Genomic DNA, 24,748 nt, shown 5'->3' on the forward strand with positions numbered 1-24,748 from the left:
ACTACAAATTGTTGTTCTTCTTATAACAAAACCTTGATAAACTATTGTCATATTTAATTTTACTGAATTACATTGGTGATACATACTTTAGCTCTTGTACTTTAAGTATTCTGAAGATGCCATGCCATCCCATCTAGAAAAGTAGACAACAAGATTAAAAACCAATGTTCTCTTCTATAAAAGGACATAAACTTTCAAGACAATGAATGCAAGTTATTGTTTCTTATTGCAGGTTTTTTTTTTAATTTTTTAAAAATTTAATGTTTATTTCTTTTGAGAGAGAGACAGAGCACGAGAAGCTGAGGAACAGAGAGAGAGGGAGACACAGAATCTGAAGCAGACTCCAGGTCTGAGCTGTCAGCACAGAACCTGATGTGGGGCTTGAACCCACAAGCCGTAAGATGAAGTCGGACACTTAACTGACTGAGCCACCCAGGCGCCCCTGGAATAATTATTTTTAACACACATTCTTCTCATATATTTATAAAATTATTAATTCATCTTCTCTCTCTCAGTAGAATGTAAACTACCTGATAACAGAGACTTTATGAAACAGTAGTACCTGGAACAATGACTGACCTATGCCTTAAATATATTTTTATTTGAATTTAAATAACCATGCGTATACATTTGCAAATAATATATATCTGTTGACCAACACTGTAATATGACTTCTATTGCAAAATTAAGAACAAGGAAAGAACATCCTTGTCTCCATTTTTGTTCCTGTATGTCCCCTTCTCTTATATAAAGGAGACAAAGATAGGAAAAAGGAAGAGAAGTGAGACACCTGGGTGGCTCAGGCAGTTGGGCATCCAACTTCAGCTCAGGTCATGATCTTGCAGTTGGTGGGTTCAAGCCCCATGTCGGTCTGTGTGCTGACAGCTCAGAGCTTGAAGCCTGCTTCAAATTCTGTGTCTCCTCCTCTCTCTGCCCCTCCCATGCTCATGCTCTGTCTTGTTCTGTCTCTCAATAATAAATAAACATTTTTTAAAAAATAGAAAAAAAGGAAGCGAAGTAACAGCAAGAGGGCAACACAGAAATGATTATCTATTATGTAATCCAAAGTTGTAGAATCAAAAGATAGTCCTATAGCACGAATCCTAATTCTCATTTTCCTTCATTTTACATCACTGCAGACAAAATTTTAATTAAATCAGATAAATTGATAAATTTCTCCTTTTCCTTACTTTTCAGAAGTCGGATCATTAAGATTAACCACAAACAGCACAGATGCAAGACAGTTGCAACAGATGTTAACATGTAATTTTAACATTTTATTTTTCAACAGGGACTATACATGTCGATTTCATAGATTGCTTTGTAACCTTCACTTGCCTGGAGATCAGTTGTTAAAACAAATTTTGGCTATAGCAAGACACTTCAGTTTATTGCTTTTTGATAATTTGTCCATAAACAAATGATTTTTTTCCCTCATAGGTATGATTAGGAAAATTTTTGAGATTCTTTTTTTTCTTTTCTTTTCTTTTCTCTTCTTTTCTTTTCTTTTCTCTTCTTTTCTTTTCTTTTCTTTTCTTTTCTTTTCTTTTCTCTTTTCTTTTCTTTTCTTTTCTCTTCTTCTTTTCTTTTCCAATCACCAGTCACTTCTAATATTCAAACAATGATTTAGTCTTTGACTTCCAGAGGAAGAGAAAAACTAACAGAAAATATTTTATGAGTAAGGAATATCAGTTTTGTTTACCTGATGCAGAACTTTCCATCTAATTTAGTCTGAGTCTAAAATTTTAAATGGAAAGTTATACAGGGTATAGGTAAAAATACCTGCTTCCCTGTCTTAGGAAGTTCTATTCTAAGAATAGAACTATAATCTGGAAAATATTAGTCATAAATTGTTTGTCTCAAGGAAACTTCTACACTAAGTTACCATGTTAATAATGTTGGTTTCAATCTATTAAGTCATTCTTTCCTTCAGAACACATTGAGGACATTTCTTTCTTTCTTTCTTTCTTTCTTTCTTTCTTTCTTTCTTTCTTTCTTTCTTTCCTACATCAATTAAAAATGTTTATGGCAATCCAGGTACTGTGTAGTTGAAGAGGAAGTTTATTTGCAGAAAAAGGAAAAAAAAAAGCTTTACTCTCACACCTGTATATACTTCCATATAATCAAGCATGGATATTTTTCACCTTTTCAAGTTAATTTTATTGCTTATGTGATTGTTAGAATGTCTAAGTGCAGAGAATTACGAACAAAACCTTGTTAAAACTTTTGAATATTTATCTTATGACTTCAGCATATCATACAAAGCCTTTTTAGAAACCATCCATTAAACTGGTATGAAATACTCATTATGTCAATGAATTAATTATTCCCAGCCTATTTTTTTTTTACTGAAGGAAGGAAATAAATTGACATTTCTAACTCAAGATCTGATACAGAATTTTAGCATGCTGCAGTTAAGACAAACAGAAATTCAAAATATCCTTATTGGAGAGCATGGGTGGCTAAGTAGGTTAAGCATTTAACTCTTGATTTCATCTCAGGTCATGATCTCACAGTTCGTGAGATTGAGCCCCAACTCAGGCTTTGCACTGATAGCATGGAGCCACTTGGAATTCTCCTCTCCCTCTTTCTCTGTCCGTCCCCAGCTCTCTCTCTGTCTCTCTCAAAATAAATAAATAAATAAATAAATAAATAAATAAATAAATAAATAAATAAAATGTTTTAAGAAAATACATCCTAATGGCTGACATATTTTACAACTCATTACCTTTAGTCAACATAATCTGTAAAAATCCATGGAAGGAAAGATACCAATTTAAGTTTCGAAGAACCCAGACTGATGATGAATGAAGACATAGATGGTTAATGGTGTTTCAGAAACCATCTCTGCTGGAAACAGGTGACTATGGTTAAGTCACGTTACTTGCCAAAGCCTCCATTCTCTCTTTGAAAGACAGATTGGCTTAGTACAGTACTTTTTAGAATGAGTTTCCTAGACATTCCTCTGATCCTTAAAGATCATTTATTAGGGATTTATGGGTTATATTTTAATTTCCACAAAAATCTTAAAAAGTGTCTTAGTGCTTCCGGGTGCTATATGAAATACCAGAGATTGGGTGGTGTATAAACAAACACATTTATTTCTCACAGTTCAGGAGGCTGGGAAGTCCAGGGTGACCATGGTGGCAAATTTGGTATCTGATGAAAACCCTTTCCTGGGTACAGACTGCAGATTTCTCACGGAGTCCATGGTGGAAAAGACTCCCTCTGAAGTCTCTTTAATATGTCATCTATTCCAATCAGGACTCAACCTTCATGGCTTTAAGACCTTTCAAAGACGGTCCCTACTGATACCATCATCTTTGGACGTTAAGGTTTCAATATAAATTGGGGAACAGGGGTGCAAACATTCATACCATAGCAAAAAGTAATGTAAATATGTTCTAAATCTGAGTACTGGCAGAATGTGCATTTTATTTAGGTCTGCTCATGTACTGTTTAAAAGTAACCCTTTATTCAAATTCAGTTTTCTTAAATATTAATTATTCAAAGTAAAGGTAAAAGAATAGAGCCAGGTCATTTGTAAATGACGCATGACCAACCAAAATTCAAATGAAAATAGTGTTCATTGTGTGGATAAATGTTTTACAACCTTTAACTATAGAATAGTTTCAAAATAATTGAATCATCACTTTGATTAAACTCAAAAGTTCCCCTGGAGTTCCTGGGTGTCTCAGTCGGTTAAGAGATTCATTCTTGGTTTTGGCTCATGTCATGATCTCACAGTTGGTGAGTTCAAGTCCCACATCAGGCTACACAGGTGGCAGCCTGGAGACTTCTTGGGATTCTCTCTCTTTCCCTCTCTCTGCCCCTCCTCGGCTCTCGCTGTGTCAGTCTCTCTCAAAATAAATAAGCAAAATTTTAGAAAAAGAAAAGTTCCCCATGTAATGACAGCATATTTGAACACAGCATTTTAGTTTCAGCTAAATAGCATGATCTGTCACATTAATTAGTATTGTTAATTTGAATTTTACTGGTTCTATAGTTTTATTTATATTAACTTTGTAAAATTATTTGGCTTTATAGTTATAGCAACTGTAAACTAATAATTTTATCTTTAGCTTTATATATTTATAGACAGTCTCTGCCATACAATGTTTCAACTAGCTACCATGGTTTTGACTGCACAGTGGTGACCAGTGATTCACATTTGGTAGAAACCATACTTCAAATTTTGGCCTTTTCCTGGACAGTGATATATGATTGATCCTCTTTCGTGCCATAGCTCCCACTCAGGCACACCATCATGAGGGTAAACAACCGCTACATTTATAATCATTCTGTACGCATACAACCATTCTATTTTTCACCTTCAGTACAATATTCAGTAAGTTACATGAGATATTCAATACTTTATCAATACTTTGTTATAAAATAGGCTTTGTATTGGAGAATTTTGCCCAACTATAGGCAAATATAAGTGTTCTGAGCATTTGTACTACGCTATGATGTTCATTAGGTTAGGAGTGCTAAATGCATTTTCAACTTACGATATTTTCAACTTACATTGGTTTATTGGGATGTAACCCCATTGTTAGTTGAGGAAGACCTAAGCATATTAAGTAAGGTAACAAAATTTTTTCAAAAATTAAGTACTGAGAGATAGAATGTTTTTCTTTATAAGTGACTGAACGTTATTCAAGTTTTAGAACTTGGTTCTAAAATTATTTTTCTTTTTGAAAATGAAATTGTTGTATTATTATCAGGCTTAGTACTTTATGTACTTTTACCATGAATCATATACTCTAGGATGTTTTCTGAATGACTAGTATATGGAATTAAAATTTTCAATATAGAAACAACCTTCTACTGTTGTTGCACACTCAGCATTGCATTCATCTAAGTTACTTGTTCTTTAAGTGAGAATCATCACTGAAGAATTATTTTTAACCCTTTGAGGTGTGTGTACATTGGTAGGCTAGCTCAAGAAGTCTTATTACTGTTGGTTTGAAATTACTCTGCCCAGAAAAAAAAACCAAAAACCAAAATTTATTGTTGCAGTTTTCTTAGTTGATACATAACTGATTAGAAATCAACTCTTTAAAAAGTGGAAATGATCAGGTTTGAATCACACTGAGTGGAACCTTTAAGTACTGGTGGATTTGATCCTATAGGGCTAAAGAATCTTTCTGAAGTATGGGGAAAACAAATACAATGAGTAATAAGAGGAACTATATTTCTAATTTCATAATTAAGAAATATTTTGAAAGCATCAATTATATATCACAAAGCATTATAGATATCATGGGACTCATTTGTTTCAATATTCATATATCTTGTTTCGAACGTTAAGCTGCACAGCCCCTGCCCTGAAATGGTAGGTACTTATACATATAACACTGGCAACATACTGAGATGAAATAGTAGAAATTCTACATTTTCACGTCAAAATGCTTATTTAATTATTTTGTAGTTAAAGGAATAGGTTTTCCCATAAGATTTTTGAATAATCTCAAAAAATGTGTTTAAAGTCTAAAGAAAGTAAAATACCTACTGGCTATAAAAGTATGCTCATATAGTCATTTCTGTCATATACTGACATTTCAAGACACCAAATAAAATCATTGTTTTTCACATTAAAGTGCATTTTCTAGCTTAAGGTCTGATTGAGGGCCTTATTAGTATAATATTTGATTATTTCCAAAAATATGCTCTTATCATTTTTAATAGCAAGCTATAGCATTTCCTGTCAATATGGAATTCTCTACACAAGAAGACTGTAATTATAGACTCTGGAGATATTTTAGAATGAATAAAAGGCAACATTAAGGGTACCTTTGTGTAGTTCTCTCTTATTTATTTTATTTTATTTTTGTTTATTTTGTTTCCAAATTATTGCCTGTCTTGATGCTAAATATCATCCATGTATTTATCAGTAAACTTCAAAAACCTGTTTTCTAATGCTTTTTTTTAATTTTTGTTTATTTATTTTGAGAGAGAGAGTGAGTACGTGCACACATACAAGCGTGGGAGGCACAGAGAGAGAGAGGGAGAGAGAGAATCCCAAGCAGCCTCCATGATGTCAGCTCTGAGCCCCACATGGGGCTCAATCCCACAAATTGTGAGGTCATTACCTGAGCAGAAATTAAGAGTCAGAGGCTTAACTGACAGAGCCACCCAGGGGCCCCTCTACTGTGTCTTTTCTGTCCTCCCCCCCCCTTTTATAAGACAAAAATCAAACAGCATACATGCTTTTAATTGCAAACAGTGAAATCTTTACCCGTATAAGACTTTAAATACATTCATTACATAATGGAAGTCTTTACAAATTTGCACTGCATCAATTACTGTCTGAATTCTGCACTGAACACATAGCGATGGCTCAGATCATGCAGAGCATGTGCAAGTAGGACAGTGATTTCACCTATATGTCTGTCTCCCTCTGCTCACTGGGACTGCCAAGACCCACCATACCCCGGTTCCTTAAAGATGAACTGCAGCTGCCCCAGCTTGTGCCTCTGGTGATGGCAGTGGAGAGGCTGAGCACTGAGTTCTTGGCTTATCTGTGCCTTTCCAGCCTGCTTGTCCTCTACTCATGCTATCTGTTACTGACCTTTCTATGGAAGAGAGGGAAGGGGAAAAATTAGGAGGAAGAACTACAACCATAATTTTTCTGAATGTAAAAGTTTGGAAGTAACAAACAGTAAAGCTGCTGTATGTGCAGGATGTATCTAATACAAAAAACAGCTGGGGTGGGAATGGAGTTATATTTCGGAGAGTGTTATATGAGAAATACCCTACAAGACTTCAATTACACGTTTGGGAAGGGTGTGGAGATCAGATAGAGATAAGAGTTAGAAATAAAAATTAGATGTAAGTAGAAGTATATTCATAGAGAGAGCCCAAGAAATAACCCATTTTCATGCATAAAATTATTTGTAAATACCTTGTATTTAATTAATTGAAGACAAGTGCTAGATATTCTACTAGGGACACAAGGTGAACAAAGAACAAAAGGTTACTGAGTTCATAGAGACTATTTCCAGCCTGACTGGTAACAGCCAGCCTGGTCTGACAGAAATGTGACCCAATTTTGTCAAGACACTCCAGTATTCATGCTCGGCACATACTTCCCATTTGACCTTTTTTCTGTAAACCGATTTCCAGAAATTGTAGCTGTATTTCAACTGATACTTTAGATTATAGGTAGGTAGTTGCATTTCTTCATGTTTGATGTAATGTTTTTGACTAAAATGAAACCTCAGTTGTAAATAATCTAGTCAGTTTCAAATTAAAATGTTGGGGCGCCTGGGTGGCTCAGTCGGTTAAGTGTCCGACTCTGGCTCAGGTCATGATCTCACGGTTTGTGAGTTCTAGCCCCGCGTCAGGCTTTGTGCTGACAGCTTGGAGCCTGGAGCTTGCGTCTGGTTCTGTGTCTTCCTCTCTCTCTGCCCCTCCCCCACTCACGCGTGTGCTCTCTCAAAAATAAATAAACATTAAAAAAATCAAATTAAAATAATAATAGTGTATATACTAAATTTGCTCAGAACTTTTAGGTAAAGGAACAACAAATAAATTGTGCTTACATTATAATTATGTAACTTAACTGACCATGGGAGGGTTTTTCCTGCATTAGTCTTTAAACAGCACATGAATTGCTTATGAGCCTCCACAGATGCATAGTAAGTTACTTCATATGCTATTATCATGCATGCATGATATAGCAAATGTTTTTATAATTCATAAAAATGATGTAATTGTCACTGATTTATAAAAAGCCTTGGAAAGGAAATGCCTAATTATTACATGAATGAACATAACTAAAAGTATTAATTAAAGAAGATACCTTGCAATACTCAAGTCTAATAGACAATGGTCCTTTAAAAACAGGGATTCTCATACAAGTTTTGAAAAACAATATATATGCAGTTGCTGCAAAACCTACTCTTAAGAGATTAAAATTATGGTGATAGCAAATTAATCTTAAATCTGTATTGGGAGAATAAAACAATAATAATTATAAAAATAAACCTTACCTTCAGATACGATTTTTAGCAATGCTTCTTTCTTTGGTTAGAAGTAAAATGCACATGCAGACATTCTATTAGCAACCATGTTTGAATGATTTATACGTGTTTAAGAAAAATAGGATTTTTTTTTTTTATTTCTGTGGTGTAAAAAATTCATCTCTGTGCGGAGAGAGAAATGTCATTCAGACTGATGGACGTGGAGTGAGGTAGCAAGGGACTGAGCATTTGCATTGAGTATGAAGTCAACTCCTGAATTCCCAGTGGTGCTACTCCAAATGTCTGCCTGTCCTAACTTCACGAACTTTTCATATGTGTCTGGGGTGAGAGATCTCCCAAGTGAATAGAGTTATAAAATAAGTGACAATCCATAGTAAGAAATAAGGAAAATATACCAAAGTCTCTGGTAACAAGGAGTTATGTTTTTTATGTTTTACATTTGAATTTGTGTATAATTTAAGAATGGCACTTAACCTACTGGATGAATCAAAGTTGAGACAGATGAGTATAAAGACTGTGCTTCCTTGGGTGAATGATAATTGCACATTCACATACTACATGCCTTACACTTGTCTTATTTTTATACTTCGCCATTTTTTCCATGTGGGTGAAGAGCTCTGTCCTGGAGATGTTTTTAGTAACCAAAAGTTTATAGCAAAATTATAAAATGTCATGCCTTTGGTCAATCTTACATAATTATTTCTAATAGAATCCTCATTACCTTAGGATAGTGGTGTGAATTTGCTATTGGATTTATTAATAGGGGTTTTAAAAATATTGAGTACTAAATCTGAATATAGATTTGATCTTTTCATAGGGGGAGGGGGAGGGAAAGAATTGGCATAATTTATGAGAAAAAATAAACCACTGCAATGCTAAATATAACATTTCCATCTCTTTACAGAGGGTTAGAGGGAAAACAGAGACCCTGAATAGATATTTTCATATAGATAGTTTCACTAAGTAGTAGAGTTTTCAGATAAGCTAGCATCTCCATGTTGAGTTATGGTAGCAGTAGGTGGAGAGACTAGATGATTTCTACGTCATGAAGTTGCCGTGGGGTGGGATTTGTGCAGCAAGAGGAGTCCTAAGATTTCTGACAATCCAAGGTGTTGGGCAGTAGGGATGCTATAAAATATGACCTGCCAAATTTCACTGGAAAAGATTCATTTTGTGGTGATTCATTTTGAGCTTCTTTCTGATCTACTTAATTGTTCCAGGTTGTATGTGCATTGTGTTGATTATTCCTTCCTAAAATTTCTCAAATTTTTAGATGATTTCCCTGGATTTATCCTTTTTGAGAGGTAGCAATAGTCTTTTTCCAAGTTAGACCTTACTTTGTGGAAGAGAATTTGTCCAAATTACACTCCTATACCAGCCTCTTTACCTTATCTCTAGAAAGGAAACACTGTCCAGTAAGACCAGGGATTTCAAGTTACCATATCTCTACTCTGATCTTGAACTGGAAGGTAGGATCCAGAGAACCCATCAGAAGTTTCAAGGGATTTATAAGAAAAGTCAATTGATGATGGACTTTCACAGAAACACTTAGCATCCCTGGAGTATTACTGGTGCATTCTGCTGGGACAATTCAGCACTCTCTGAAGAAATGATTTGTAATGGCTACCTAATATTCTGCAATTATAAATATATATTAGCAATTTATTTTATAATTTGCCTATTATTAAACATGTAGACTACTTCCTTGTGAATAAAATTTCACTAAGTTTCCATTTAAACAAATATTTACCTGCATTTCTAATTATTCTCTTTTTTATAAAATTTAATGTTTTATCGAACAGATCTATGGTTCATTTTTTTCTCAAATGGAAAGCCAAAATAGTATTTTAAGAGTGTGGAAAAGTAAAGGGAGTGAATTGTCATATTGATACATTTAGTGAGTAGTAAAATGAATAGAAGAAAATATGTAAAACTTTGGGTTGGAATTGCAGGAAAAACCTTTTTAGGACTGAAGATATTTTTACAAAACTCTCACCTTGACTAAAAACTACACAAATAAGAGTATTAGTTTACACAAACACCAAATTGCACAAGACCCCAGTAGGCAGAGAAATGGCCAGGATAGAAGGATATAGGCAGTGGGGGCAGCCAGTCTGCAGAAAGTTTGGCTGGATGGAGACTGGGGACCCAACCGGAGGCTGCAGCTCAGATCTAGGACCTGTAAGGAAGAGCAGGCTGGGAAGCTTAGAGGCAGAGCTTAGTGCATCCACCAAAAACCCTTGCTTTCCCATCAAGTTTCTAGGGTGCTGGTGCTTTCCTCAGGTGAGGTCTAATTATTTTCTTCATTTATTTTCTAATTATTTTCCCTAAAAGTATGAAGATGTCTGAGTATTTTAAAGGTTTTGAAATATATTCAAGTCTACCTTAACAGGATTGCTGTGATAATTATTATTACATAAATAACTGAGAGTGAAGGACACATTTTACGTTTTTTTATGTTTCTACACACACATGCTTGTCATATTCCGTATACATAAACTGAGAGAAACTCTTTGCCAGAGATCTAGATTTACAGCCACAATTGCTATGCAAACTTTTCAGCTAACATATGGCTCATTATATTATTAAAGGGGACAGAAATTGATAAGCATGTCTTGTGCCCTAAATGTCTAAATTCTTTTTCTTTATTTCATGTATTACTGGAATGATTCATTCTTCAAAGCTATTAGATGTGGTGAGGGCTTGGGTTTAAATACAGAGACTTGATTCTGTTTCTAGACCACATATTCATCTCTAGAATGATTGCATTGGAAGTCAAATCATATATTAAAGTGATAAAATAACATAAATAAGTATGATTACATTATCATAAATAATAAAATTCTTCTATCAATAAAAATACACTTAAAACTTATTGCAGAATGACTTTGAGAGAAACTTTCTGAAGAGTAAAAGCAATCCTGTGTACTTTTGATTTGAGCCTAAAAGCAACATCATTATTTAGGGATGAGATTAAAAAGGAACATGAGAAATTCATCACCAGTCAATAAAAACAAACAGAAAGCATTATTCAAAGTCATTATTCAAAGAACTAAATTTCAGAGTTACCCTTATTGTATAATTGAATTATTTATTCTCTACTCCTTAGAAACTTGCATATTTTCATCAGAGCTCTATAAAGAGATATTTGACAACTGAGAAAATGATTCATACTTTATAGTTGTATTACAATATGGAAATCATTAAAATCTTCATTAGGATCAGAGTTATTTCTAAACTTATATTCATATATAAGACCAGAAAAGGAATAGGGAAATAAGAATATTCTAACCCTTTCATATCAGTATGTGCTTCAGTTGCAACATTTTTGTTAATTAAAACTTTACTTTAAAAGAGGGAGTAAGTTGATGTAAAAAGTATAAATTATATTAATTATTTTGGCGAGTTATATTTCAAATAAGGAATAACATAGCATGATTTTAGAAGGCTTATTCTAATTTGTTTATTTCACAATAGAGAAATAATATTTGAAAATATGACTTAACTTTGGATACAAATATTGACATAGTATTGTGCAACTGTAAGAACCAAAATTCTGAATACATTGAAAAACAAAACAAAAGTTAAAAAACACACACACAAAGACTAATTCCTGTGACCAAAATACACATTTGTATTGCAAAATGATGTACACATAAGACCTCAAAAATCATCTTAAGTTAAAAACTGGATTCTTGTGAGTGCTGGAGTTAAGCAAATAAAGATTGGAAAACATAAATACAAATGGTAATCAATGTTGTTTGAGAAGCAAACCTCCTTCCCTTAAATTCCTTGAAATTATTATTTTCAGTGCTATTTAAGCCTTGGTACTTAGTAAGAAAATGTTAAAGAATTGACGCATTAACAGTTTCATTTACCTTCTCAAGCAGACCATTTCATGATAGTCCTCTTATAAATTTTATGGTACTGCATTATATCTATTTTAAACCTATTGATTTAGAGCTTTTAGGGAATGTAGTTTCTTTGAATTTGATTTTTACTTCTAAGTAAGCCATATTGTGCATTTTTCCTGTTAAGTGGACCATATTACTTGCAGATGGGCTACTTTGTGCATTATAATCATTAAGGATTACTTTTTAAGGTACTTTAAGATATAGTCACCTTACCCCTATCTTCCCCTTTCCACTATTCCAGTAAATCTTTCTATATTTCTCTGTTTCTTCCTTGCCACTTTCTCTCATGAAGAAATGTTTCCAGAAAGGAATGTTCTATTTACTAAGGTAAGAGGAGGAGTGAGGGAGGGAAGAAAGAAAGAAGGTGGATTTTGAAATGGAAGAGGAGGAGGAAATGAAACCAAACCAGTGAATATTTGGGTCTTATTTCTCTCAGTTATGTCATGTCCAGTCTCTCCAGAAACAATTACATTTTCTTTACTTGCTGCTTTCATTGCCACTGCCTTCTCCTAAATGTATATCTTAATTTTTGTATTAAAATATGATAAATTAATTTAATATTAAGAATTTTCTCTTTATTGGCTTTAACTGAAGAATCTATGGTATAGTTATAGAGTGAATTATAAAAATCATGCTAATGGTAGGGGCTCCTGGGTGGCTTAGTCAGTTAGGCATCTGACTCTTGGTTTCGGCTCAGGTCATGATCTCACGGTTTCCTGAGTTTGAGTCCCACATCGGACTCTGTGCTGGCAATATGGAGCCTGCTTGGGATTCTCTCTCTCCCTCTCTCTCTGCCCCTCCTCTGCTCATCCTGTCTCTGTCTCTCTCAAAAATAAATAAATTTTAAGCAATTTAAAAAAAAAATCATGCTAATGGTTTAAAATATACATAGCTAATGAAATGCTGCCTAAGAATATTGTGGTTTTTAGAGACAGAATATTACAGAACACTCATAATTAGTTATGTCTTCCACCTTAAAAAGGTGATAGCGTATCTGTTCTTTAGCTGATCTTCATCCTTAAGCAGTGACCTTTTTTTTATCCTAGAGCAATACAACTTAGATGGTTTGTAAAGGCTATTCTGGAAAGGAATGATGACTAGAGCATTCATCTATTTCAAGGCTCAGAAAAGGAGGATCAGAAGAACATTCATAAGTATATGTGTATGAGGGAAGAGTGGAAACAGGTGGTCCAAATAGCTCAAGGCCATCACACAGGAGACTTTCAACCAAACATAGCAAAACTTAAGACTATAGGGAATAGATTCAGAAAGCCAAATGGTACCTCTTGTCTTACACTGACTCTTTGACTTCATTAATGCCCCATTGAGGTTGAATAAAATAGTCTGATATTTCTGATTTTAAAATTTTCTAGTTTTTAATACTTTATGAATTGCATAAGTGTCTGATCCTGATGTGATCTGAAATTAATAATATATGTAGAGGTTTGGTCTTATCATCTTTTACTAGAGAATGAAGCATATCTTGGAGTGGGAAGAACTCCGAACTCATGAAACATTTAAACTACCCAGTTGTCCAATGGTCTAGCTTCCTTTCTAATCTGTGATATGTAGCTATAGACCTTCCTCCCTACTGAATGGAAATTACATACACACACACACAGATCTATTTAGTAAATATTGTGTTGCTTACATGGAAATTTTAGGCTGTATATATTTTTGTTAGAGGGGGCAACTTCTATAGCAAGAAGATCTTCAAATTTTACCAAATGTCTGATTAAAATCTAAAGGTTTTTTGGGTGTTCTTTTTTCCTTCAGGATTGGAAGATGAGGGTGTACCAAACAAGGATTAGTAATCATTGTATTAGGCAATTTACTAATTTACTTAGTTAACTTTCAGATACTTAATTTTGAGGTGAAATGGCAGAACTTTTACCCATATTAAATATAAAAACATTATTTATTTTTTTTATTTGTATGTTCCCATAACAGGTGAATGGTTTATGGTCACATTTATTTTTATTTCTTTCATATATGAACTATATTCCAATTTTTATGCATGTTTTCAATAAAAAAAGAATAATGTATATCTTTAATCAGCAAAAACATTCTGAATTGACTTGCTTTTAATTTACCTGATTCTAATTAAAGTTGTCCGATAAATATTCATATGCTCTAAAAAATCAAATTTGAAACCTCAAATACAATATTGTTTTAATAACTTGGGAGGAGCAGAAGTATATGAAAGTTTTATTGTGTTAACACATTGATTTTTCTCTTTTATGATCCTTAACGTGCACACTTACTTTTCCCTCTTAATTTTAAATCAATAAAAAAAAACTTGGAAAATAGTTGGATTAGTTCATACAAAACAAAAATGGACATTTAAATTCATGATAGAAACCAATTAATTCCACATTTACAAAATATTATTGCACTGGCTTTGTACATATTTTATTTGGGGTAAAACTTTAAAAATACTGGGGCACCTGGGTGTTTCAGTTGGTTAAGTGGCCAGCTTTGGCTCAGGTCATGATCTCATGGTTCTTGAGTTCTAACCTCATGTTGGGCTCTGTTCTGACAGCTCCAAGCCTGCTTTGGATTCTCTATCTCCCTCTCTCTCTGTCCCTCCGATGCTCAAACTCTCTGTCTCAAAAATAAATAAATAAACATAAAAAAACTTCTAAAAATACTTACTTGAATACAATGAACTTAACCTATATTTTTTTTTATTTCCCTTAATATTCTGATAACTTCAGTGGTTATTAATCTATTTTCAAAGTATATGTTTATGACAGTTACATGTTTGCCTAGATAAGTAAATTATTCTCTGAAGTAGAATTGGTGAGTTGGATACTGCTTTTCAAATGTTTCAATATTGTTCTCTCATTATGCTTAGAAAATTTAAACAAAATAAATTTCTAAATGTACATCATGATAAAGAAAAAGTCATTTAGTGTAAGAATATATGCTGATTCTTAAAGATTAACGATTCTTAATAGATTAAACTGACGATCACTAGAAGAATACCTTTGATGATCTTGCAAGTAATATAATATTGATAAAATTGAAAACTTCATTGAAGGTAGATGCACTTTCTTTCATTATTTAAAAAAATAATGTTTTATTTACTTTTTGAGAGAGAGAGCACAAGCAGGGTAGAGGCAGAGAGAAGGGGGTAGAGGATTGGAAGTGTGGTCTGTGCTGACAGCAGCGAGCCCGACGTGGGGGCTCAAACCTTGAGATCATGACCTGAGCTGAAGTCCGACTCTCAACTGACTGAACTACCCAGGTGCCCCCTTTCATTATGTATGAGAATGTAATTTATTTTAAGAAAAAGCAACATAGATACATTTTTAGGATATCATTCCCATTAATATATTTTTGCTTTTTAAGACAAGTACTTTCCTGAAAGAATTTCTCCTCTGTAAATTGAATGATAGTCATTTCACAACTTCTGCTGTTTTCCTCAAGGTGACATGAATTACAATATTGAAGAATGAAGATTGGATATTAAGTAACAATGGGTTGATTGTATTAACCATTAATAAAACTATCTGTCTTCCTTTTGCACATTTGTTATAGTTGGTATTTAAAATAGAATTGTAGGGGCGCCTGGGTGGCTCAGTAGGTTAAGCATCCGACTTCAGCTCAGGTCACGATCTCACGGTCCGTGAGTTCGAGCCCCGCGTCGGGCTCTTGGGCTGATGGCTCAGATCCTGGAGCCTGCTTTGGATTCTGTGTCTCCCTCTCTCTCTGCCCCTCCCCCATTCATGCTCTGTCTCTCTCTGTCTCAAAAATAAATAAACGTTAAATTTTTTTTAATAGAATTGTAGTCCAAATATATAAATGACTATTTGATATTTTATGACAAATTATGAGTTAATCTCATCTTTGCTATCACAGGGCAACATTTTTCATGATTGAAGATTATTAAATAAAATGCAATAATATTTTGGTAGCTACAATTGTGGTAAGTATGTAGAAAGTGCTCTCTATTTAATTATTATGTTATTAAGCAAAATAAGTCTATTTCCATGATTCTCCCTCAACAACGGCTGTTGGAATCACATCATAGATCTTTTACTTCCCCCAAAAGATATCTACCTTAGCAAAATTTGAAAGTTGTTAGAAAAGGACATTTGCCATTTGAAGTGCACACATACATTTTCTCTAGAGCAGATAAAAAGATGTGGAGTGAGGACCACAAATTTGTCCCATGACAAAAGAGAGTACATAAATTATTTGTTTTTGACAAAAAATAGAAGCATCTTTTCAATGTTGATTATTCATGAATGTAAATTGATTTCCATTATTCTTACTCCAAGACATTGAGAATGAAAACCGGCCCGTAATTCATTATACCTAAGAAAAACAGTCAAAGATTAGTTTACCAATTGGCAGAATGTAAAACAGGAGAGTCAGAACGAAGGATGAATGTAAATATGAAAGTATAAGACAACATCAATGAAAGTAACAAATTATGGAAAAGTCTCCCATTCACCCCAACATAGAAACATGCACTGATCCATATTTTGAGTAACACTAATGGTGGGTGGAGCATACTTCTCAAGCTCTTTGGTTAACAGACACAACCATAGTCTATATTTAATGCTCCTTGCAAAATACGCTTTTAGACACATATTCAGATGTTACATACTATATTCCTGTATGAGTCATTCTAAATAATGTTGTATTTTATTTCATTCAGTTTTTAATCAATCTCAGATGCCAGACACTGACAAAGGGTGGATCTGAACCAATTTGAACCTGAGCATTTATTATTATTATTATTTTTTTTTTTTGCCAGAGACCTTTTCTTAGGCTATCTCTTTTCCTTAATATATACCCAGAGCCTCAACTCTGGTGTTATTGGTATTAGCTTACATGTGGCAATATGTCGGCCATTTAAAATATGTTTTTCTTCCAGTTATAAAGTAAATAAATAAGGGGGTGCAGTGTACAGCACAGGGAATATAGTTTGGGGTGCAGAATGCAGTTAATAATATTGTAATAATTTTGTGTGATGACAGATGGTAGTAAGATTTATCATGATGTTCACTTTCTAATGTATATAAATGTTGAGTCACTATGTTGTACCTTGAAACTGATATAATATTGTATGTCAGCTACACTTCAATAAAAAAAATATGTTTATGCTAAGGCAAGGAGTGTGGGTTTGAAATATTATAGCCATTTCAAGACCAGTTAAAAATTAGAAAAGAGCACCAGTGTTTTGTTGCATCTTTGTTGATTGATGGAAGTAGGGTTACTAAGAAGTTCATTTCTGGTGGTAAATACTCCACCAGGTTTATCTGTTTATGTCTCAAGTAATGAAATTCTAAAAACCACAGCTTTTCAAGAAACAACAAAGTCTTCTATTATTATGACTCATGAAAAGCAAAATTATTGTTTTATTCCTTTTGCTTTCATAGCATATTAGAAATATTTTCAAGTGTCTGTTAATTGCCAGTTTGATGAATGCACAAATAAAAATGTGGAGTGAGTGTGTGTCTTCACTGTGGTTCTTTATACTAAGCATGTGAGACCTAGGAGAGCATGATCATACATAAATATACATTCCTGAAATTCCCATTAAAAAACATAAACCTACATTCTAAAAAGATAAAGAGATTACCAAAAAAATAAAGAAATGGTTAAAAGCCTGTTTTCCAAAACAACCACTATATATCTTAAGTGGTATCTAGTATGTTACACTTTTGGCAGGAAAAAAACAATGTATAATAATTAGTGTGCTCTCAGTTGCATTTTACTCCCGTTAAAGATGTGAGTGGTGCAATACAGACAAGGCCTGCCACGGACAGAAATAGGCGTTGCTAACTGACAGATGTCTCTAGCCACCTCAGAGCTTTAGGGCCTACACACTCAGTGCCTTCACCGTGAATGAAAGTGGGGTAGCACTGTGCTGCCTGTCTGGATTTCCATCAAAAAAAAATACAGAATGACAGAAACAAAGAAAAAAGAAGGTGGTAGGTAGAGTTGAAGAAAGGGCATGAAATTGATTTAGCGAATGGTTCAACATTGACACTGTGGCCTTAATTCCTGAAAAAGTTTGTTGTGAAAAGGTGTTTCAGAAGAGTCTTAGTTTCTTGAAATGGATTTTTATGGAACCCTGTGAGGTGTTACGTTGTGTATTGCAATTGAATATGAAGTGTTAAGTGATGTCCTGCATCATATCTATACACATCTGCCAGAGAGAATTGTGTGTTTAATACACACTGCAATTTAATCCATTTAGACTGTTATTATATTGTGACAAGTACACTGAACATCTTTGTTGCATGAATGGAATTGCTAAACAGAAAGAGGAGACCCCATTGTCTTCCAGTTACACAGTCATGAGAAAAATAGGGGCAGCAAGCTCTTAATTACCATATTTCTATGTTGTAAAAGTAGGGCCCCCACAGAGGTCTCTTTGTAATGCAAAGGGTAGTGAAATTCTGAAAGACAAGTTTGAAAGGATATTTTGAAGGAAGGGGAGAATTCAAGGTCAAAACCCAAGAATTGGCTACATTAAACATCACAGAATTTCCGACGTACCCCAAATTTGAATTAAAAATATCATCAGAGTGAAAAAAATGAGATAGAAATAGTCTTCTAGTTATGCTTCTAAGGTATGATGGGAAATAAAATTTATAATTTTTTAAAAAAATTATAAACTCATAGAGTTTTTTAATTCAAATTAATATTTAACTTATGTTCTGTTCAATTTTTATTATAATATAAATCAGTCTTTTTAGAATATTTTTGGTTCTATTTTCATTGTCAAATATATATTCACTGTATATGTATATTAGAGTTTAGAATTCTCTTAGTTTTAAAGAGAAGTTTCTGTATATGTATATTATGTATATGTATATTAACTAGAGTTTAGAATTCTCTTAGTTTTAGAGAGAAACTTTAAAGTTTAAAGTTTTATCTTGTTCTTTAACATGGATGGAGCTAGAGTATAATGCTGAGTGAAATAAATTAGAGAAATACAAATACCATATGATTTCCGTCCCATGGTATTTAAGAAACAAGTGAGCAAAGGAAAAAAAAGGAAGAGAGAGAGAGAGAAAGAGAGAGATGAACCAAGAAACAGGTTCTTAACCCTAGAGAACAAACTTATGGTTACAAGAGAGGAGATGGGATGGAGTGGGGGAGAAGGGTGAAATAGGTGAGAGAACTAAGGAGTGCACATGTTATGATGAGTACTGGGGGTGATGTATGGAAGTGCTGAATCACTATGTTGTACACCTGAAAGGAATATATGTATGTTAACTACCCTGGAATTTAAAAGAAAAGAAATGAAAAGAAATATAATTGCTTCCAATAAAAAAAAATAAATAAAGAGACGAAACAAATGAACACACAGAATAAAAAGAGAGAGAGAGAGAGAGAGAGAGAAACCAAGAAACAGAGTCAACTACAGAGAACAAACTGATGTTACCAGAGGGGAGGTGGGTGAGGGATGGGTGAAATGGGGGATTAAATAGTACACTTATTATGACAAGCACTATGTATAGAATTGTTGAATCACTCTATAATACATCAGAAACTAATATAACACTGTATGTTAACTATGCTGGAATTAAAAAAAAAACAGTAAGATTGAAAAAATGAAAAAAATAAAAGTTATTGCTTTCTGCTATTCTGTTTATTTTGCCTTACACATGTGCAGGTTTTCTAAATTTGATGAAAGTAAAATATTATTTGAAGTATTAGTTGTGAAAACAACATTACTAACGGATTCCTACATTTTCTGAAATTGAAATTGACCAAAAAATTTTGGGGTAGAATAGGGTAAATCGAAAACTGAGCAAAGCAAAAATTTTTAAGGTCATATTAGAAATCTTTTATTAAATTTTTCTGGAACACATAGTTATAAGTTCATGAATCTCTTTGTTATGTAAGAGTACAAGTTTAGAAATTGCTTTGTGAAGGCTTAAAAAGAGTAAAATTAGTTTGAATATACTAGGCACCAAATTTAAAGTGCTCTTTTCCCAAGATTGCTTAAAGATAAAAGATTTAGGTGGAGAAAGTTCTATTAGTTGATCTATTTAGCAAATGGGTCACCACTAACATTGCAGCTTATCTCCTAAAAAAGTTTGTTATGTAAAGGTGTTTTAGAAAAGTCTTAGTTCCTTGCAGTGAATTTTTAGGGAACCTTGTGAGGTAACACGTAGTAGTACATTGCAATTGAATATGAAGAATGTTAGGGAGCTATCTATAAAATACCTTCTATACTTGGCCAGGCCCTTATCTAATATTTTAATTAGCTATATAATATTTGGTGATAGATTCTGTGTAATTAATAAGGAACAATTATAGAAAACCGTAAGACTTGTTTCAGGATACAATTGTGTGAAATAGTATCATAAATTAACAGTGAATATATTTCAAAATATAGAACACTGAGTATTAGAATACCAATAATAGGAAATATAGACAGTTGATGAGTGATGCCATTCCTTGCAGTGTTAATTGTTTCTGTAAGTGTATATGTATATATATATACACCAACCTAAATGTACATACAGTAAAACCTTGGTTTGGGAGCATAATCCATTCTAGAAACATGCTGGTAACATAAAGCGCTTATATATCAAACCCAATTTTCCCAAAAGACTTAATGGAAATTCAGATGATACTTTCTACAACCCAAAAATATTCATATAAAAATGATACAAACTGTAATATGATACAAAATAAGAAAGAAAGTACAAAGTATAAAGAAAAATTAACTTGCACTTACCTTTGAAAGCTTTTTGTGGCTGGTGTGAGGGAGAGGGGAGAGAGGAGGGTTTTTTGTAGGATGACTATCACTACTGCTAACTGAATCACTGCTATCTGTTGGCTCAATGGAATCTTTTTCTGCATGGGGGCCATTGTATATGCTTGCATGGATGTTGACTACAGTACAGTATTAATAAACTCTTATACTGTATTTAATGTAACTGGCAATAAGGCATCAGAAGAAAGGGTCTATATCCACAGGCAGCCTGACCTAGAATGAAGCAAAGCATTCCTAAGCTCACTCTTGTATGGAAAAGCAAAGGACTGTCCCTAGGTGCTTTGAAGTGGCAAAAAATACACTAGCACCAGTTGTGGGCACCTTCCAGTGTTCTGAAAAATTACCGATTTCTGCCAAACACTGTGGTCTGAGACTGAGCATCCAAACATGGGAGATGATCACCCACAATCCCACAGCAAGAGAGAAAGAGAGAAGAACCACTGGCTCAGTTGTGATCATGTGATGTTAGGCATCACATACTGCTTGTATTCCAAGACATTGCTTGTTTATCAAGTTAAAATTTATTAGAAATGTTTGCTTGTCTTGCAAAACACTCGCAGAACAAGTTACTCACCATCCAAGATTTTACTGTATATTGCTTAATCTTGGTTATGCTTTATTTTTTGCAGTTAAGCAAATATTAATCTACCTTGTGAGGTCAGCCACATCTCAAAATGTATGAAATATTTCAAAGGAATACCAGCTACTTTGTTGACTGAGTTTTGAATAACTTGTACATGAAGAAAGGTATAGAAAGGGTATGAAGTTTATAGAAATAGGACCAGTGTAATTAGGGCTGAACTAAGCTATCATTCACACTTGCTTCTAAAGGGATATGACAAAACACACACACACACACACACACACACACACACACGGGAAGGTATATAGAAAACAAATGTATACAAGCAATTTATAGATTCAAACAAAGTTCAAAATCACATGGAAATGAGGGAGAAAAGGAATGATTAATGTTGGTAATCTCTTGGTGTAATATTTAACTTTCTAGTGAGACTCCAAACAATTACCCACAAATGAATAGGACCTAAAATTTAGAAAGGTTAGTTGAAGTGGTTCTAACATTTTATACAGAGCTTCTTTTGAGGTTGAAGAACTTCTTTGGATAATTTGCTTCTGAGCTATTTGGTATCTATATTATATTTCTAAGAGCACTACCAATTAGTATATAAGAAACACCTTTCTCTGGAGTTATTTGGGATAGTGAAATCACAAGTTGAAATATGTATGCAGAGGGGCACCTGGGTGGCTCAGTCGGTTAAGCGTCTGACTTTGGCTCAGGTTATGATCTCTGGGTTTGTGAGTTGAGCCCCTCATCGGGCTCTGTGCTGACAGCTCAGAGCCTGGAGCCTGCTTCAGATTCTGTGTCTCCCTCTCTCTCTGCCCCTCCCCTGCTCACGCTCTGTCTCTCTCTGTCTCTCAATGATAAATAAATGTTAAAAAAAATTAAAAAAAAATAAATATGTATGCAGAGGTAAACTCTGGACTAAAAGATATCTTCCTTTTTTGTTTAAAAAATTATTAAGCATAGTGGGACACCTGGGTGGCTCAGTCAGTTAAGTGTCAGACTCTTGATTTTGGCTCCGGTCATGATCTGAGGGTCCTAAGCCCTGTGTCTGGCTCTGCACTGAGAGCACAGAGCCTGCTTGGGACTCCCTCCCCTCCCACTCCCCCCACTCGTGTGTGTGTGTGTGTGTGTGTGTGTGTGTGTGCGCGCGCCCGCATGCGCACGTGCGTGTGCAGGCATATGTGTGAATACGCACACATGTGCATGCATATGTGCTCTCTCTCAAAATAAACATTAAAATTATTTATTAAGCATAGCAAAGAGTAAACAGAGAGAAAACAGATGATAAATTAGTTTAACATTTAGTACCCAGAAATTTACAAGGGATGTGGGACAAAAAAATATAGCTTGAGAGGAAGATTTCTAGTAATTGTGGAATATGTTATGGTACTTGTTTTGATTTACTAGCCTTGGATTTTTCTGAACAGATGGATGGATTCTGAAAACATGCTTTTGAAATCATTTAGTTCGTACAGTTTTGTATATAAAACTCTCATTGCCCATGTAAGATTTTCCAATAGGACAAAAGTGGGGGAAAGAGCTTTAATTAAAACCTTAACTATGTTTTCATGTGCTAATTTAAAAATATTCTCATCAAAAAAGTGCTCACCTCAAGTCATTAGTTTTCACACTGATTAAGAACTGGGCATGCGGTTTTGCTATTTTCTGCTACATATATTGGAAGTTTTATGCTGATTATTTCTTATCATCCCATAAGAATGATATCTTGAGAAACTTGCTAATAAATCTGCAAATTTAGTAGCTTATTATTGTGGTTCTAATTTCTAAAACCTAACCATAATGTGATTTCTTGTTAACAGCTTTTTTAAAAAAATAACTACATTCCTCCCTGTCAGAATAAGAAGCTACTTGTGTGCCGTGATTGAAAAATGTTGAAACACTCTATGCCTCTAAATAATTCTGAATGCTCTATTTTCCACTTCTTTGATGGAAGAACTCAAGATCACTCTTAAAGTTCACTCTTATAAATATTTTCTGTTAAGAGTAATCAGTTAAGCTTTCATCAGCCATCAACACATTAGCAACACCCAAGAAATAAAATTCAGCAAGTTTTGGAAAAGGGACAGTTCTGCAAGATGGAGCCCTAAAGTAAGAATCAGTCAAGTGTTCCATATAAACCATGTATAATTTTTTAAAATGGGGATAGGAGGAGAAAGAAAAGAGTACAGGAAATGAATTTATATCATGTCTTCTTGAAAGTGTATTTTACTACGATCACAATATTTTAACTAAAGCAAAAGTTCTATGTGCAGTATTTTTAATTAATCAACGGCTTTAATGTCTTGAAAACTTGTGAAATTTTCTGAGAAAATAATTTCTTTGAAGTTTGAAAAAAGCTTGCCTTTTGACAATTGTAATATAGTGGGGGGAAAATTACTATCTTCAGTAGGTCAAGAATGTTTTGGTATGCATATTCTCTGTGACCCGCTTGCATAATGAACCATATGTCTTACCCATGCATGTACATCTAGTTACAAAATTCCCTTATGAAATTTTTATATGAATTGACTATGAAAATAACCCCAAGTATCTAAAGATTCTTTTCTTATGTTAATATGAAATCTAGTTTCAAGGAGAGCTAATTGCATTTTCCCTTAAACTTGAGGCAATTCAAGTAGTCCCTAAAGGTCTACAAGCATTCATAAACATTCAGGTTCTTAAAATTGTGCAAGAAAAACAATTGAGAAGCATGGCCTTACAAGGTAAAAATAAACTCTGGTCACTTAGTGCCAATAAAATTCTAAACACAAATGCAAAAGTAGCACTCTTCAGCAGGAGTAGGAAATTTATAAATGACTTACATCAATTGCCAAAAATTATCATTGAAATAAAACTACAAAAAAATATCCGTTTGAAATTATGGACCACCAAGTTTACTTGGATCACAGTTGAGGAATGCCAACCAGTTGTGTCCATAGCATAATTTCAATGCTTAGCAAATCTGGTTCTTTCAAGGAATGATGACCAATGACCCTCAAATTTGACTCAAAATTTCAAATAATCAGAAAAATCAAGAGCTCTTTTATTCAATTGAAGGTGCAAACTTTCTCATAAACACAGTTAACTAGATTACAGATATTGATTAGGTTAATCCTGAACAAACTGAATGGTCACCATAAATGCCTTACGTGGTGTTACACTCCAGTGGGAGTCCATAGAGATTCTACTGTATTGAGAGCAGCAAAGCAATTATTTTTAAGCACTTATGTGTATCTTCAATTTGCTGGTATATCAGTCTTGCTTAAAAATTATTTCCTAGAATGTTTTCCCCCCAGCCTTTTGTGGTTCATTCTACCCTATGGTTTCCAAGAAATTTACCACAGATCAATACATGTATTTGGCTTTTAACATAATGGAGGTGCATGGACTTAGTGACGAGTTGAGGCATTGAAACAGTTTGAATCAATACAATACAATATGTCTTAAATTCAGTGGCCTAATGCTCTTGTTGCTCTTACTTTCTGCTTTTACTCTCCATGTGTTT

The 24,748-nt window shown here is 33.9% G+C and overlaps 1 protein-coding gene across 3 annotated transcripts in view; it reads left to right on the forward strand.

Annotated features, from left to right (window-relative positions):
- EPHA5 (EPH receptor A5) overlaps window positions 1-24,748 on the forward strand; it is a 345,686-nt gene that overhangs the window by 98,257 nt on the left and 222,681 nt on the right. The gene's annotated exons all lie outside the window — the stretch shown is intronic.

The sequence above is a fragment of the Panthera leo genome, chromosome B1, assembly GCF_018350215.1.
Source record: "Panthera leo isolate Ple1 chromosome B1, P.leo_Ple1_pat1.1, whole genome shotgun sequence".
Lineage (NCBI taxonomy): Eukaryota > Metazoa > Chordata > Mammalia > Carnivora > Felidae > Panthera > Panthera leo.